At 29.8% G+C, this 14,767-nt stretch overlaps 1 protein-coding gene and 1 long non-coding RNA gene across 6 annotated transcripts in view; one reads left to right on the top strand and one right to left on the bottom strand.

The window, feature by feature from the left end:
- The window catches only part of LOC140668383 (uncharacterized), a 100,664-nt gene that overhangs the window by 13,664 nt on the left and 72,233 nt on the right, over positions 1-14,767 (bottom strand). The window lies entirely within an intron of this gene.
- LOC140668381 (prolactin-releasing peptide receptor) overlaps positions 1-14,767 on the top strand; it is a 64,825-nt gene that overhangs the window by 18,253 nt on the left and 31,805 nt on the right. Inside the window, exon 4 of one of the 5 annotated variants that reach the window (XM_072897350.1) lies at positions 8,709-8,918. The exons of 2 other annotated variants lie outside the window; for them this stretch is intronic. The gene's annotated coding sequence lies outside the window, so the exon portion shown is untranslated. Of the gene's footprint in view, positions 1-746; positions 2,509-4,133; positions 4,236-8,708; positions 8,919-14,767 lie in introns of those variants that run through there. 2 more of the 5 variants (XM_072897351.1, XM_072897349.1) reach the window with 2 other exon arrangements.

The raw sequence follows: 14,767 nt of genomic DNA, 5'->3' as shown, positions 1-14,767 counted from the left end.
ATTTTTACAAATTCGTGAAAATGTTTCACTTTTATAATTCTTGGAAAAATTTTAAGTAATCACATTACGAATTAACTGCAGCTTATTCGCTCTAATAAATCTTTGGTAATTTGCTTTCTTGCAACCATTGGAAATGATGAATTGTAATTTGTTAACTGTTTAGTGATTGACGTTTCATAATGTGTTATATCGTTTGCATTAGCAATTATTATCACAAGAAATAATTTCGTTATTTTTTTAAGGAAAAGACTATGACTTAAAAATTTAAACTTTGCATAAATAGCGTTTAAAATGCTCAAATTTTTGCTTAATAAAATATTATTTACGTTATTTATGTTTAATTAAAAATAATCTCTGTAATAAAATTTTCCATATTTTGTTATATTTGCTATTTTAATAATTGTTAGCCCTTTTTTTTTCTAACGAAAGATATTAATATACAAATATAACTATAAAGATATTAATATATTTACTAAGATAAAAAAATTGCAAAAGTTAATAATTATCAAAGAAGTTTGCTCTTGGAAATTTATTCCAAGTGCTTCTTATCTTGTTGGAAATTTTTTTCCTGGAAATCTCTCTCTAAGTTGGTCACAAACATTCCGCAAGTACATCGCGCTTCTTTGCAATTGACTTGGACGAGAAATCATATTCATTATGCAAGATTAAAAATTTAAAAAAAAAGCGAAATATTGTATTTATACCTATTATAATGTCGGATTTTTCATTTTTTTTTTTTTTTGTAGACTGAAAACAACCGTCGCAATTGCAACTAGCCGCTTCAATCTGATGCAACAAAAACATGACGACTTTATAGCGTTTTACAACAATACAGCCACGATGCAGGCAATAAACTCTTAGCGAGACAAGAACCAGTGGCAGTAGCACACAAGCCAATATCCTCCTAGACGCAGTTTCCCAATGAAACGTTGTGACCTAGTTTTTCCTAAAAAGTGCAAAAGTCAATATGCTAAGTGTGGTGAAAGAATAGCGTTACATAAATAACATTTAGGTGCTAAATCCCCATGAAACTTTTATATTATATGGAAAAAAATATCTTGCAATGCTTTTACTTCTTTTACGTATCCTTGTGAATGGTATTAATTGTAAGATAAACTCATAAATAAAAGGGTTCTTTCAACATTTCAAAGGCTCCTTTAACATTCTTCGTATCCAGAAATCTCTGATGTCAATCTCTTTAAGTATTCTGTTTCCACGCTGTTTATCTTAATTAGCGGACAAAGTTAGCTTCCTAAAAGTCATATTTTAGTCGCGTAAAACTTATCACAGTCTCAGTATATTACGCCCCACGGGTCTCTAATGCCATATCGACACAGCCTTTGCAGGCAAGGCTGGAAAACGCTTGTCGTCGTTCCACGTGGCGCCGTTCTACCGTTCCGTATCGTGCTGGAATTGCGTCATTATGTCGAGACGCGTAGCAACTTTACGGTACACAAACTATTTCGTTGCAAAAGGGCCATGGATACTTGCCTCTTATCTCACATTGTTTCGACGTTCACAAAGTGTGGCTGGCTACAGCAGATTACTTTCGGACAATTTATGCGCGCGATGACAGAATGACTTTCGAAAGCCGTGGTTCGCGTCGTGATCTCTCAGATCGAATTAGTTTCCAATTTTAGCGGTAGAGCAAGAATTCCCTGCAGATTTGTTGCAACCGAGAACAACCGTATAAACCGTGTTGCATTTATTATTGCGGTTATTATAGATAGAGAATAGTCGTCGTTAATTGATCAACAATACTTGGGAATAGAGGATCTATTAACTTGTAATTCTCCTAATGCGAAAATCGTGTTTGTGGAAATTTATCATTTACATTTACATTTATTCTCATTGCTCGCTGCATTATTCTCTTGTGAGTAGCATCAATTCGCATCCAAAATTGTGACAATTCGTTGCATACAGATATAAGCGCTTTATCATATACATATACACACACACATATGCGCACGCAAGTATCGTTTTACGAATAAAAAATAACTGATTTGAAAAATTATACAGAGAGAATTCAGCGATCTTTGAACAAATAAAAAAATAATATTTATAATACGAATCACAATAATTTTCTCTTCTATCTTCTATAGAAAGAGCCGACAGTCTTTCGACTGTAAATAAAAAAACCCCAGAAACCTATATATACCCACGTCCCCATTACGATTTCACCATCTTACGATTTCACCGCCGTTTCGGGAACATTGGCACGTCTTTGACTAAGGATTAAGCTCACCCACGTGTCACATTCTCGGGAAACCGGACTTGAATTGCATCTACGTGATCGGACACACAGAGTAGTTTATGTCGGTCATTAGGCAGACTTCAGAAGTCGGAGTATACATTAAAATCCCGAATGCACCACTTTCTCTAGGAGTGTCGTTATTAATTTTCTCAGCAGTATACGCGAGAATATAAAGGTATTCACCGAGCATCTTCCGAATCAATGAAATGAGAGAATGAGCTGGAATGAGAAAGAGAGAGAGAGAGAGAGAGAGAGAGAGAGAGAGAGAAAAAAAGAAAGAAAAAGAGAAAATCAACTACTTTGGATCAAGGAATTTGTCAACAGTATCTTTAAGTTGAATTGAGTTCACGAGAGTTTCATGGCCGACCATATCCGACCGTTCGGTCAAACCCCTTAAGAATAGCTTGGTTAAGGATAAAGTTGTCTCTTCTGGCAGAAATAAAATAATGACCTGACTTTCGAGATGTCTGACTACTCTCCGACATAATTCACTTATACACAATGCTGGATAATATGAATTGCGTTACTACTAGGTACTGAATATATGAAAGGATTTAATTTGAAAAATATTAGATAAAACAAATCTATATTGATATAATTTAAGTGTCTTTTATATTTTTTGGAATCATAAATATTATCTTTATTAACGAGTTTATATTATAAAGTGATAAAGTGTTGAACGATTACTTTAATATTTAAACGCAGATCTTTTTCAAACTCGGAGGATTGAAATTTTCATGTATTTTATTTCATACCTCGGTTTAATCCAGTTTAGTTTTTGTTCCTTAAATAAAAGATTAAAATTCCTGGAATACGAAAATTTTTTGAACAAAATTGAAGAAAAGAATATAAAATTAACATAATAGGAAGAATAAATACGCGTATTTCTATATAGGCAATCATTTCTATTCTTTAATAAAATCCATATTAATATTAAAGTGATATTAAAAAAAAAAATTTCTTTCATTATTATATAAAGCCAAAGTGTCAATTGTATCAATATGTACGTGTCATTCTTCTATAATGAGTTTTATATTTATTTCATTAATTTTTTATTGTAATATTATACGAGATATTGTTGCACGAAAGAATATATATATATCCTCTATTAAATCCTACAAGATATTTATGTCACTGTATTAGTATATCTCAAAACATTTTATTTAAAAAATAAAACTTTAAATTGGAGCAAGAACGATATTTATTTTATAGAAATTTTATAGAGGAATTAAGTATAAGATTAAATGTTCACTGCAGCAATTTTCGCTTCTCGTGGAACAAAATTACAACAAGCACGAATTTCGACGTTTGCATCATATCGTGCGAATGCTGTCATCTACATGTCAATCTTTCGGAAAGGATTAATGGCGCTCGTGGTTCGAATGCTCTCGAACTGAACTATACAAGCTGCAATGAAAGCGTAAAGGTTGCTGCGTTCGGACAGATTATCGATCGGTCTCTTATCTCGAAGAAAGCCAACCTTGCGGTATTATCTGGAAGTAACGTAGAGTGATAATGTTAACAAGATTGCGGCAAGAATTATAACGCGATCGTCTCTTTAGGGTATACGAAAAAGATATGAAGAAACGGAATATATTATCATTCCATAAATATAGTGTGTTGAATCGCTTCAATTAAAATTTAATCGTTTAAATTACAATTTTTATTAAATTTCTTTTTAAAATTATTACTGCAAGTGGAACTAAATTACATCGATAACTCCGTAGATATACGAGAGCCGATAGAATGATACATCAAACAATTTCTAGTAAATTATTGAATATATAACTTCCCCCTTCCCCCCCCCCCCCCCCCTAAAAAATATTATTATATGTATATGTATATTCTTATGGAAAGATGAATTGAAATTTGTAAACAGATAACGACGTTGGAAATCTTTAGTTACCGATAAAGTGGTGTCAAATCGCTGACATCGGACACGTTTCCACGAACAAAATGTCAGAGGAGAGAAGGCGAATTATGGCGCGATATGGATCCTCTTTCAATTAGAGTTGGCGATATCGACCGTCGTCCTCGTTATCGCACGCCGCGGTCACGCAGCTTTCATATCTATACGTGATGTCCGATATTTGATTATATAATGTTTGATATATCTCATGTAATATAATTTATTGTGAATTTGTATTTATAGCAAATATTACGTTGAATTGTATTTATATCAAAAATGTGTTTGTGGTTGTCAACACATTTACGTATTCATCTTATCATTCCTCATTTCAGTCAGTTGTCATAAATTTATTCGTTTCCCTCTCACTTTCCAACAATTTATAAAATTTTCCTAGTTTCAATAGAAATTCTCTATACATTTTAACATCACTAAATATTTAAATTGTAATATAATGTATATTGCAATTTGTAATATCTGGACTTTATCTAACCTTTTTAGTACTGTAACTCTGTGATATGTGAATATCAAACTCGCGTGCGCGTTAGAATATTTCATGTTAAAACTGTAATTTCGCATACAAGCATTTGATGCAATTCCGAGTTTCATAATTCCCTTCGAATCACGGAGAAGTAACAAACTATTATAATTACACGAATTCAAATTAAAGTAAATGTAAAGAGTTAAAAAATAGTTGACAAAATTGTCAGATATTGAAAAAATATATATGTATATATTTATATACATATCTATATAATTATATATCGTTGTAACGCAAAATCGCAACCTAAGAACTTCAATTTTGTGCAAAACGCAATATCAAAGAGTTAGTTATTCAGTAATTTTTTCTCGAAGAAATTACGAAAATATTTTGGCCGTTGCTTAGCGAAATTATAAAAAAGAATTATAGGAAGATTAATAATCGTGTATTAAAATATCATCCAAAGAAAAGAGGGAGTCACCCAATGTGCTGTATAGTATGAGTATCTCTTTTTTTTTATATCTGTGAAATATTTTTGAGTACATAGGATTAACTCGGGTAAGATGGCCATAGTCTTTTAAAATGCAAAAAACATACTTTTATTTTTGTTATTTTTTAATAGTGTTTGACATATTATCTTCACTGAAGCTTAAATTATGTAATATTATCGAAATTAAAAAGAAAATATTTTATAGAAATTTTATATTATCAAATAGTACGACATAAGCATTGGCCATCTTACCCAACTTTTAAGGAAAAGATGACCATAATATTTATAAAAAAATAGTAAAAACGAAAATAAAAATTATAAATCATATAACAATTTACATATCGATTACGATAGCTTGACTATAATTTATTCGACGTTATAACAGTTTCTAGTGGACAAATGAAAAACTTTGCAGGTAGTGAAAAGTAAAAATATAATATAAGATTCACAATATAACGTGATTTCGAACAATGTATGCACATAAACTACTGTAAATATCGATTATCTTTGATAATGACTAAAAAAATGCACTGTGTAACGATTATTGAAAAAATTACAGCCTATGGCCATCTTTTCCGTATGGCCATCATACCCTAGTTTACCCTATATGTATGTCCCAAATATCATATATCTAGTTATTAAATACATTGAAAGACTATTATTTATCGTAACTTTTCAAGTTTCAAAGTCATATATCATTTTTGTAATTAAGCTTCACAAAATTGTACTAAAGTCCACTTGAAAAGTTTCGAGAATGAAAAACCTAAACTTGTCATTTTTATTTCTTTCTGAAATTTCGCTCATGCTTCGTCTTCTTTTTCAATCGCTTGGGAACTTGTGATTCGTCAATATTTCTGTAATAACGGTTGATTTCAGATTTATCGTAGAAGAGATTTTTCATTAAAATTAAAATTGAGATTTTTCATTAAAGTTAAAATTAAGAATCATCTTTTACGGTAATTCTTACATCACGCCAACATGCTTTCTCCATTCGGTTGTCACTGTCCACCCTTGTCATGACGAGTGCTGTCGTTATCGAATAAAGTCGTAAGTAACGCGCGTCTCGGGGATCAACGTCCGATCCCGAGTGATCCCTTGGAAAAAGTTCTACGATGTAGTATATACGATTCCTCTAAGAAAATCCTGCCACGTGTTCCCTCACGTCAGATAAATCTCGTCAACGCGAGTCTTCCTTCGTTGCCAAATCTAACAAGAATTCGAATCTTGTTCCTTCGAAAATCTAGTCTCAATGTTGCAAATCGATTTTCGCTTTTCCGTCACGATAGATGGACGACGCAATTGTCTTTGTGGCACTTTTCAATCACCCGATAGCATAGTTGAAATTTGTGGATCTTTGGAGAAATCTCTTATCTCCGAATTCTTCGTTATATTCGAATTGAGTTTTGCGAAAAAGTTACGCACTCTTGTAAAAAACTAAAATTTAAAATAAATGAAGACTATATTTCCCTGAAGAAATATAAAATATCAGGTTTTATTCTTTCTCTTTGTACATCCATAAAAACTTTGGGACTCTTCTGAAATATATATAAAATTTCTTCTAAAATATTAATATTTATATAAAATATTAAAATATTGATATTTAAATAGAATTTTAATTACATTTTTTATATATTTGCTGCTTTTTCCTTTCTGTAAAAAAAGGAGAAAAGTATCTTACTTTTGCTATATATTAGGTAAATTCTTATAATAGTTACTGAGGATTGCCGAAAGGCATTAAATCAAGGAAGAAGGAACAAGAATCTCAGGATTCCATAGATTTTAACTAAACTAGGTTGTTCGCTAATGTGCATGTACTTTCGTAATAACACGACTAAAGTAGCTAGAAACTTTATGTAACCAAAAACATGAACAGGAATTAAATGCAGCTAATTTGATACTTAATTCATTGACATTTCCTTTAATTAATTTATGTGTAATACTAATCTTTTGAATGTATAAATCTTTATTTTTAAACTTAATAATTTACGTAAATACGTAAATACGTAAATTATTTATATTTTTATTACAAAGATGTCTAGCACAAATGATATGTATAAATATGTATCGTATATACATTTGTCCAGTTATGTTTTTGTATTTTTCATTTAAGTTTACTTTAAAAAAATTTCGTTTATGATATTTGTATTTTATTATCCCATATTATCCTGCTTATTTTATTATATCATCGTATAATGTAGGTATATCACGGTTTTTATTTTATAATATATACAATTAAAATAAATGGTTTTAATTCGATTTATATTTCAAAGGCGGTATAATTTCCAAGTAATAACTTCCGAAAATTATAACATAATAATAAAGTAATACAGAAATAAATTTATATTTATTTCACATGTATATTAAGTGTGAGATAACAAAAAAAATCACAATAATTTAACCTCTTCTTCTATCTTTGACATTAAAATGTAATGAAATTTATTATTCTCTTAATTTCTCGTACTCTACTCTATTGTACTTACTATTTATTTTTCGCTTGTTCGACGAATTGTGTGCATTTACAAATTTCATCCGTAGTGTTTAATATTTACAGTAGAAAAAAAAAAATTTGTGTTCGCAAACTCTTTCTCTATCACGTGCAATTTCAAACATTGCGCACATTCGCTAATATTACACCTAAATAATCCGCTTGAATGGGCAGGTAATTGCATTATTCGACAGTTTCGAGATTTGAGAGGGTAATTATCGACGATAAAATAATAACGTTAATATTCATGCTTTCCCGCATAATTCACTAGTATCACCTTGAGAGCTAAATCACTTTATAGAACAGCGGGAATTTTTGCCGACAGAAAAATCGTAAATCGATGCTATGATATAGATGTTACAAATGGTGAGTTACAGGCACGTTCGGAATTTCTGTTTGTTTATTTGTTTACAGAACGGCAAACACACGAGAAACAAGTTATGCATACAAATGTCGCTTATCGCTACATGCAGCAAGCATTGTCTCGCAAAATAAAACAAAAATATCTTTTTGTGACACGCGCGCTTTTGTCCTTTGTTTATTCATCGTTTAATCATGTATATTAAAATATATAAATGATATATATGCTTGTGATCATCACGTATGTTTCGCAAAATGTGAAATTTTTATATATGCAGAAATGTGGATTGGATTACTTGGAGAGAAGCGGGGTATATTTACTTTTATGTATAAGAAAAATCCCAAAGAATATCATATTCGTTGCGACAAATCCGAGTATATTTTTCCATGACAAAAATATCGAAATATCAATATTTAATCAAATATTATTAAAAATCTAGCAATTTTTACATATTTGAAGATTTGAATACAAAAAAAACAATAATATCATGTTTATCATATAAAATATCACAAGATAAAAGATTAATTTGATTGTTTACAGAAAATAGTGATGAAATGTTTGTAATGGACATAATAAACTATATACTTTGCGCATCGTTGATGAAATAAAATATTTATTGCGCGTATAGGAGATTTATTTATTTATCTTTTACTTTTTAATACTACTATTTTATGCAATTAAGTTCAAAGATAATCTAAAGTAAATTAACGCAAGCGTTCAATTTATTGTAGGTAAAACAATCTCACGAGACCGTCTGGCAACGTTATTGTCAACGCACCAAACGTCCCCACGAGAATAGCAAGTAATATGTCAAAGTGAAGGCATGTAACTTAACAATTTCGTAGAGTCATTAACATTTCTAGTGTAATTGTTTAATTAAATAATACAGCGCGAAAAAGATGTATCGTAATAAAATATTTATATATTTTACAATATTAAATTAATTTAATAGAAAATAATAACGGTATAGAAATCTAAAATACAGTCTATATATATATATATATATATATATATATATTATACATATTGTGTATATAGTGCATATGAATAATTCTCTCATTATATGAGATAATTGATAGACTAATTCAATACAACAATTAATCCCAGCTTTATAAAATTATAAAGCTGTTCTATTATTTGACAATAATTACGAAATACATTTTTTTATAATAATATCTATTTATAATAGTATTATAAGTAACCAAAAACAATTGGAATGCCGTATTTAATTTGCCATAGTTATCGTTGATTGAAGTTATAACGAAATTAACCAACTAATTTTATTAGTTTCGCGATATTAAAGTTAGTTTAATTAATAATTTTCTTTAATAAGTCTTGTACGAAATTTGCAATATATCGAAATAAAAACTTTCTGCTATGATTACATTCAATTACTACTTAACTTCCTTTATATTTCCTATTAACAAGAGTAACAAGAAAGTATAAAAGAGAATGTTTAATTATTAATGGATAATATTTTGTCCTTGTCTCAAGTTTTATCGATCGTTAAGTCCCTGAAGAATAATTTTATTTCAACGTGATCGCAGTGACGTGGAAAAATTGGAACTTTCGCGAATAAACGAATATTATATTCGCAGGCAATTTTCCACTTTATCGTCGTGTGAGGAAATATGAAATAAACGTAAATGAACAAAGTTACGAGTATCAGTAATCACGAGAAAATATTTCCTGTAGCTTTTCTTAAATAAAATCTCCCATGAGAAATAAATACAGTGAATTTAAACAATATATAATTTTGTAAGACTTTTCGTAAGAAGACTGAAATATAGATTTTCTCGTTCTAATAACTTTTTATGATTGATCATTTTAATGTGACATTAAATTGTCATGTATCAGTTAATAATCTGTACGATTAATTTTCCAAAGAGAGAAATTTAATTTTGTACTTTATTTAGCATAAAAGATAAATAATAAAAAATAATAAAAAATGCTTTTAAAAATATGTATATATACATATATACATATAAAAGCATATATGTATAATTTTCCGCAGGAAAAGTCGATAATAGTCGTTCCGTTGGTTGCATCTTTATTATTAGATTTCTTGAACCATCAAAGCGTTTGTCTTCAATAATAAAGATTTTTTTCTCATGTCGAAGAATTTCACCATACACGGCCTTTTAAAGCCCAAAACAATGGAATTAATTAAATATAATATTAAATATAACTAAATATAATAATTTAAAAAATCATATCTGCTTGATACAATGGAAATATTAATAAATCAATTACATTATTACATAATTCATTGTAATTATAAATATCACTTATAGTTAGCCACATATATAATTTAATTTAATATTTAACTTTTAATAAGAGATTGATAATTAAAATCTGTAAAATTCATTAAATATGAATAATTTTATATATGTATTCATTTATATTATATTCAAATAAAAATATTATATAATATTATTTTTACTAAATACTCTTAAATGCCTGATGCGTATACGTTAAAATCCTAATATCATTTCTATGTTACACTAAATAAATCTTTTAAGTTTATTATTAGTTTGTGATGTTAAAGTAGAAAATATTATACAAATGCGTATTTTACTGCCTTTTCTCTCTTTTCAAAAACTTGATACACTTAAAACAGATTTTCTTTCTAATTTCTTAAATCGATAAGCTTCAGCGACAAAATCATCGCCATGTAAAGCACGTGCAAATTAATGCTAATGCAGTTTCCTTAAATATAGAATAATATTAGCGTTCCGATAATATTAACGTTTCTCCGATATGCTCCGATATTCGGAATGATTGGTACACATTGCTGATAGTATAACAACAGCGCGGATACTGTTGGCATGCAAACTCATTATTATTTTCCTTTCTTGTAACTTGTATAAGAACAGTTTTGCAGCTGATCCATATCCGACAGAAAAGGTAACAAGACTGATTTGCATTTAGAGTGTTTGAAGTCGGCACGTTTGAAGAAATTGTCCAACTATTAGACTCAAGCAAGCGCAAATTTTAATCGTTAAAATTTATTATACTTATGCTGATAGAAACATCAGATGTAGAAAAAAATATATATATATATTGCGAGTAGTATCAGTTTACGACAATATTTAAATCTGTGATATTCAATAAATTTAAATTCTAGTATTATTTAACGTATTATTTTGTTGAAACAAATTAAAACAATGTGTTTATAAAATTTTAATTAAAAAACTCATTAAAATAATAATTATATATAAAATAATATTATTATCTTACAGTATGACATATTGAAAGGTATTAATGTAGATTTATTTATAAAGCTGCATTATATTCGATAACAAATAATAGTAGAATTTAAATTTATAGCTTACACTTATGTAGGTAACATCGAAATTGTTTCCGTTTCTAGTCGTTATATTTTACGCTTCACCGCTAGTCAAAGTAGAATCTGTCCATCGAATAGCATCGGCCAGCACGATACATCGGAAATGCGACCGCATGCTGGATTTCGTCACAAGTATCGGAGAACGTTAAAATCGTTCAATGTAGTTACATATAATGTATGTATAATGGAACCGATGATGGCGTTTAGATGACGCGTAAACGGCATCTAAAACAAGCGATATGAGAATTATAGTTTGGCAGTTTTATGAAATTAATGGCGACATTTGATTTACTATAATTTGATGCGCTAATTAACTAATAAAATTCCAGTTACTAAAGAGAGAAACGCTCTTTTTCGAAATATCGAAACAAAAAAATTTTAGACAACTGATAAACACGTAGAACACGCGCGCGTATAAATTTATTTCGCTATTAATAAATTTATTAAAGTTATTCAATCGAGTTTTATTTATTTATTATATTTATTCGCTTTTGATATCACAAGTTGTATTAATCTTAAAGATTTAAAAAAATAGAAAAGTTAAGAAATATTAACGCGGCGTAAAATGATGTAAGTATAATATATATAAATTAGTTGCTAAAAATAATATTCTGCCACACATTGATTATTATAAAAATTACATTGTTTGCATATTTTATTGTTAAAAATAAATGACCTTAATAAATAAATGATCTTAAAAATAAAATACATATAATTATATTTTCTTAATTATTTTACAATCTATTTAATGGATTTTTAATAATATATTATATATGTATGTATATTAAAACATATATAATACCGTATCTCTGTTTTTATACGTCGTAAGAATATTTTTTGCTCTCAGCTGGCATATACGTAACTCAACTTTTGCGTTTTACATAGGAATGGCTAGACAATTGCGAAAATTTTTAATTACATACGAGCAGTTTTCATTGTCCTCGCGGTACAACAATAACATCGAATAACATGTCTCGTCAATCGTGATAGTCGCGATAATCGATCACGCAAACGATTGTATTGAGATGTCAGTCTCGTGAGTTTTCTCGCGTGAAGCCCGTCATCGCGCGCAAACAATCGGTGCATGTATGTATGTACCTATCTATAGCTGCAATTAGCTGCGGTTTCGTGAACAAAATTCGACTCTAAAATTTCCTCTAAAATTCCGTTTCATTTCGAGAGTCGGAACGATTCCAATCGTACAATGTGAGATATGATATTTTACCTCAATCCTCAAACTTTCCGTCACGTCGGGTCGGTCGCTTTATCAGGAACTAACGAATGACGAATATATCGATTCTATGTAAATTCGATCGACGGCATGACAGAATCGGAAAAAAAACACGGCAATGTGACAACGAAGCGGAAACCGTCCGCCTTCCATGCGGCAGAAATCTCGCTAGGTGTATTTTAAAAAAGAAAAAAAGAAAAAAATATGGCCATACGAGTATCCGGCTTAAAACGGATATGGTTGTCGCGTACAAAAAATGAGAGAGAGAGCATGCTTTAGATTTGCGAGTACGCTTTTATCGGAAACGAGTGCTCTTTTCGATCGCTCGTGTTACTCGTTGAACTCTTTCTGTCTGATGAGTCTCTATGCTAGGCGGATAGACACGAAAATCTCATTTCGCTACAACATTATATTGTATCGGAAAATCGCCAACATCTTTTGATCTTGTATTGATCGATCTTTGACGCAATAATCTGACTGAATCTGATAAGTAATGCATTATAGTACTGCACTCAAAAAAATATTTTATTTACTACTGTAAATAGCTTTCTAGATGTCTCAATTAAAATTTATCGCTACTTTTTGTGTCTGTTAGAATATTGTTTGTCACGTAATATAGAATTTATAGCAGCAATATTCTAGCGATACCTCTAGAAAATTTAGATCCGATTGCCAAATATTAATCACAAATATAATTGTCCTTGACGATAGCCCCTAAAGAGAGGCATCGCAGAAAAATTTTCCGTCTAAATTGCACTAATAGTACAGATATAAATTCTGTCTCTGTCATTTAAATTGATCAAGTGCAAAATATATGCAGTATCACAGTATTTGCTAATAATTTATCCGTTTCAGTGAATTTTTTACATCTAGAAAATTTTTGTTCAAGTTGCAAGATCATTTTCTTGAGTGTGTAATATAATACATTATCTAACACTAATTAATTAAAAATTTGATGTCCCGGATGGAAAGGATAAATTTTCCGTGGAAATTCAATCAAAAAAAAAAAAAAAAAAAATACAACGTATTTTAGTATCTTTACGAAAAAATCTAACAATAAGTAATAAAATTTAAAAAAATTAATTCATTTTCTGATTCAGTTCTTTTGAGTTAGAATTCTCAATTTTTTAAAACTTCTTGTAGAAAAAATATTTTTATATATAACTTGTTATTTCAAGCTATGAATTTCAGATAAAGTAGATACGTATTATAACATGGACGTAATATTGTGTAACGTAAATATTGAAACCAGCAAATGGTGTCATAACACGTGATGCAGGGAAAGTATTAAGTACTTTTAAATAACGTTACAAAAGTAACGAAAATACGATATTTACATCAGCATTATTATATTTCTGATATTTTCAGTACAACTTGTCTATGCATGAGGTTCGTTATTCATTCAAATAGTTTATTCGATATTATGCCTTGCACGTGCGATCCTTTTTCGTGTACAGTAGCAATCCGAGAAAGAATGAATGTAACATTATATTTGGTTACATCTGTTTAACGTGATTGTATTATAAATCCGCATATACAATCGCGCCAAATTTCGAATGTAATTATATATGTATATGACTAAAAATATAATCTTATATACTTATAATCAAATAAATCCATTTTTTTCTCGACAATACATAGTTAAATTAAGTACAACGAAACACTGTGCTAAAACTCAAAACTCGTGCCATGTCAATTGCGTATCGTACCGGGATAAAATCGGATAGGGGCGATCTGTAAACTATTGTCGCATGAATATTCGCGTGCGCACTTTGCACATACACACACACACACACACACACTCTCTCTTTTTCTCTGTAAGCGACACGCGCGCGATGAAATTGCGTGATTGTGATATTGCGACCAATAATGCGATGCCAAATTAGGAACAAATGCCAATACGCGCCGATACATCAGACAATAGTCGCAAATTAAAGACGATCTCCGAGCAGAAAATAGCTCGTAATTAGTTCTGGATACAACCCACGATTCGCGTCAGGTTGCATTCGTTTGCTCTTTCTCCTTTCTACGATTGATCAAAGTGTTCTTTAGGGCATTTGTCAGAGAGATATTGTTTCGGGCGTACCATTGAGAAGGTAATTAATAATTTGTAAATAATAAACTGTAAATAGATGAAGCAATATACGCGGTACACATGTATGTAATACCGGAGCTGATGAAAATATTTTAAAAGTTGTAGGAATTAGAGA

Source organism: Anoplolepis gracilipes, chromosome 8 (genome assembly GCF_047496725.1).
Source record: "Anoplolepis gracilipes chromosome 8, ASM4749672v1, whole genome shotgun sequence".
Lineage (NCBI taxonomy): Eukaryota > Metazoa > Arthropoda > Insecta > Hymenoptera > Formicidae > Anoplolepis > Anoplolepis gracilipes.
Note: the sequence above shows the minus strand (reverse complement) of the source record. Positions and strands in the feature narration are given on the sequence as shown.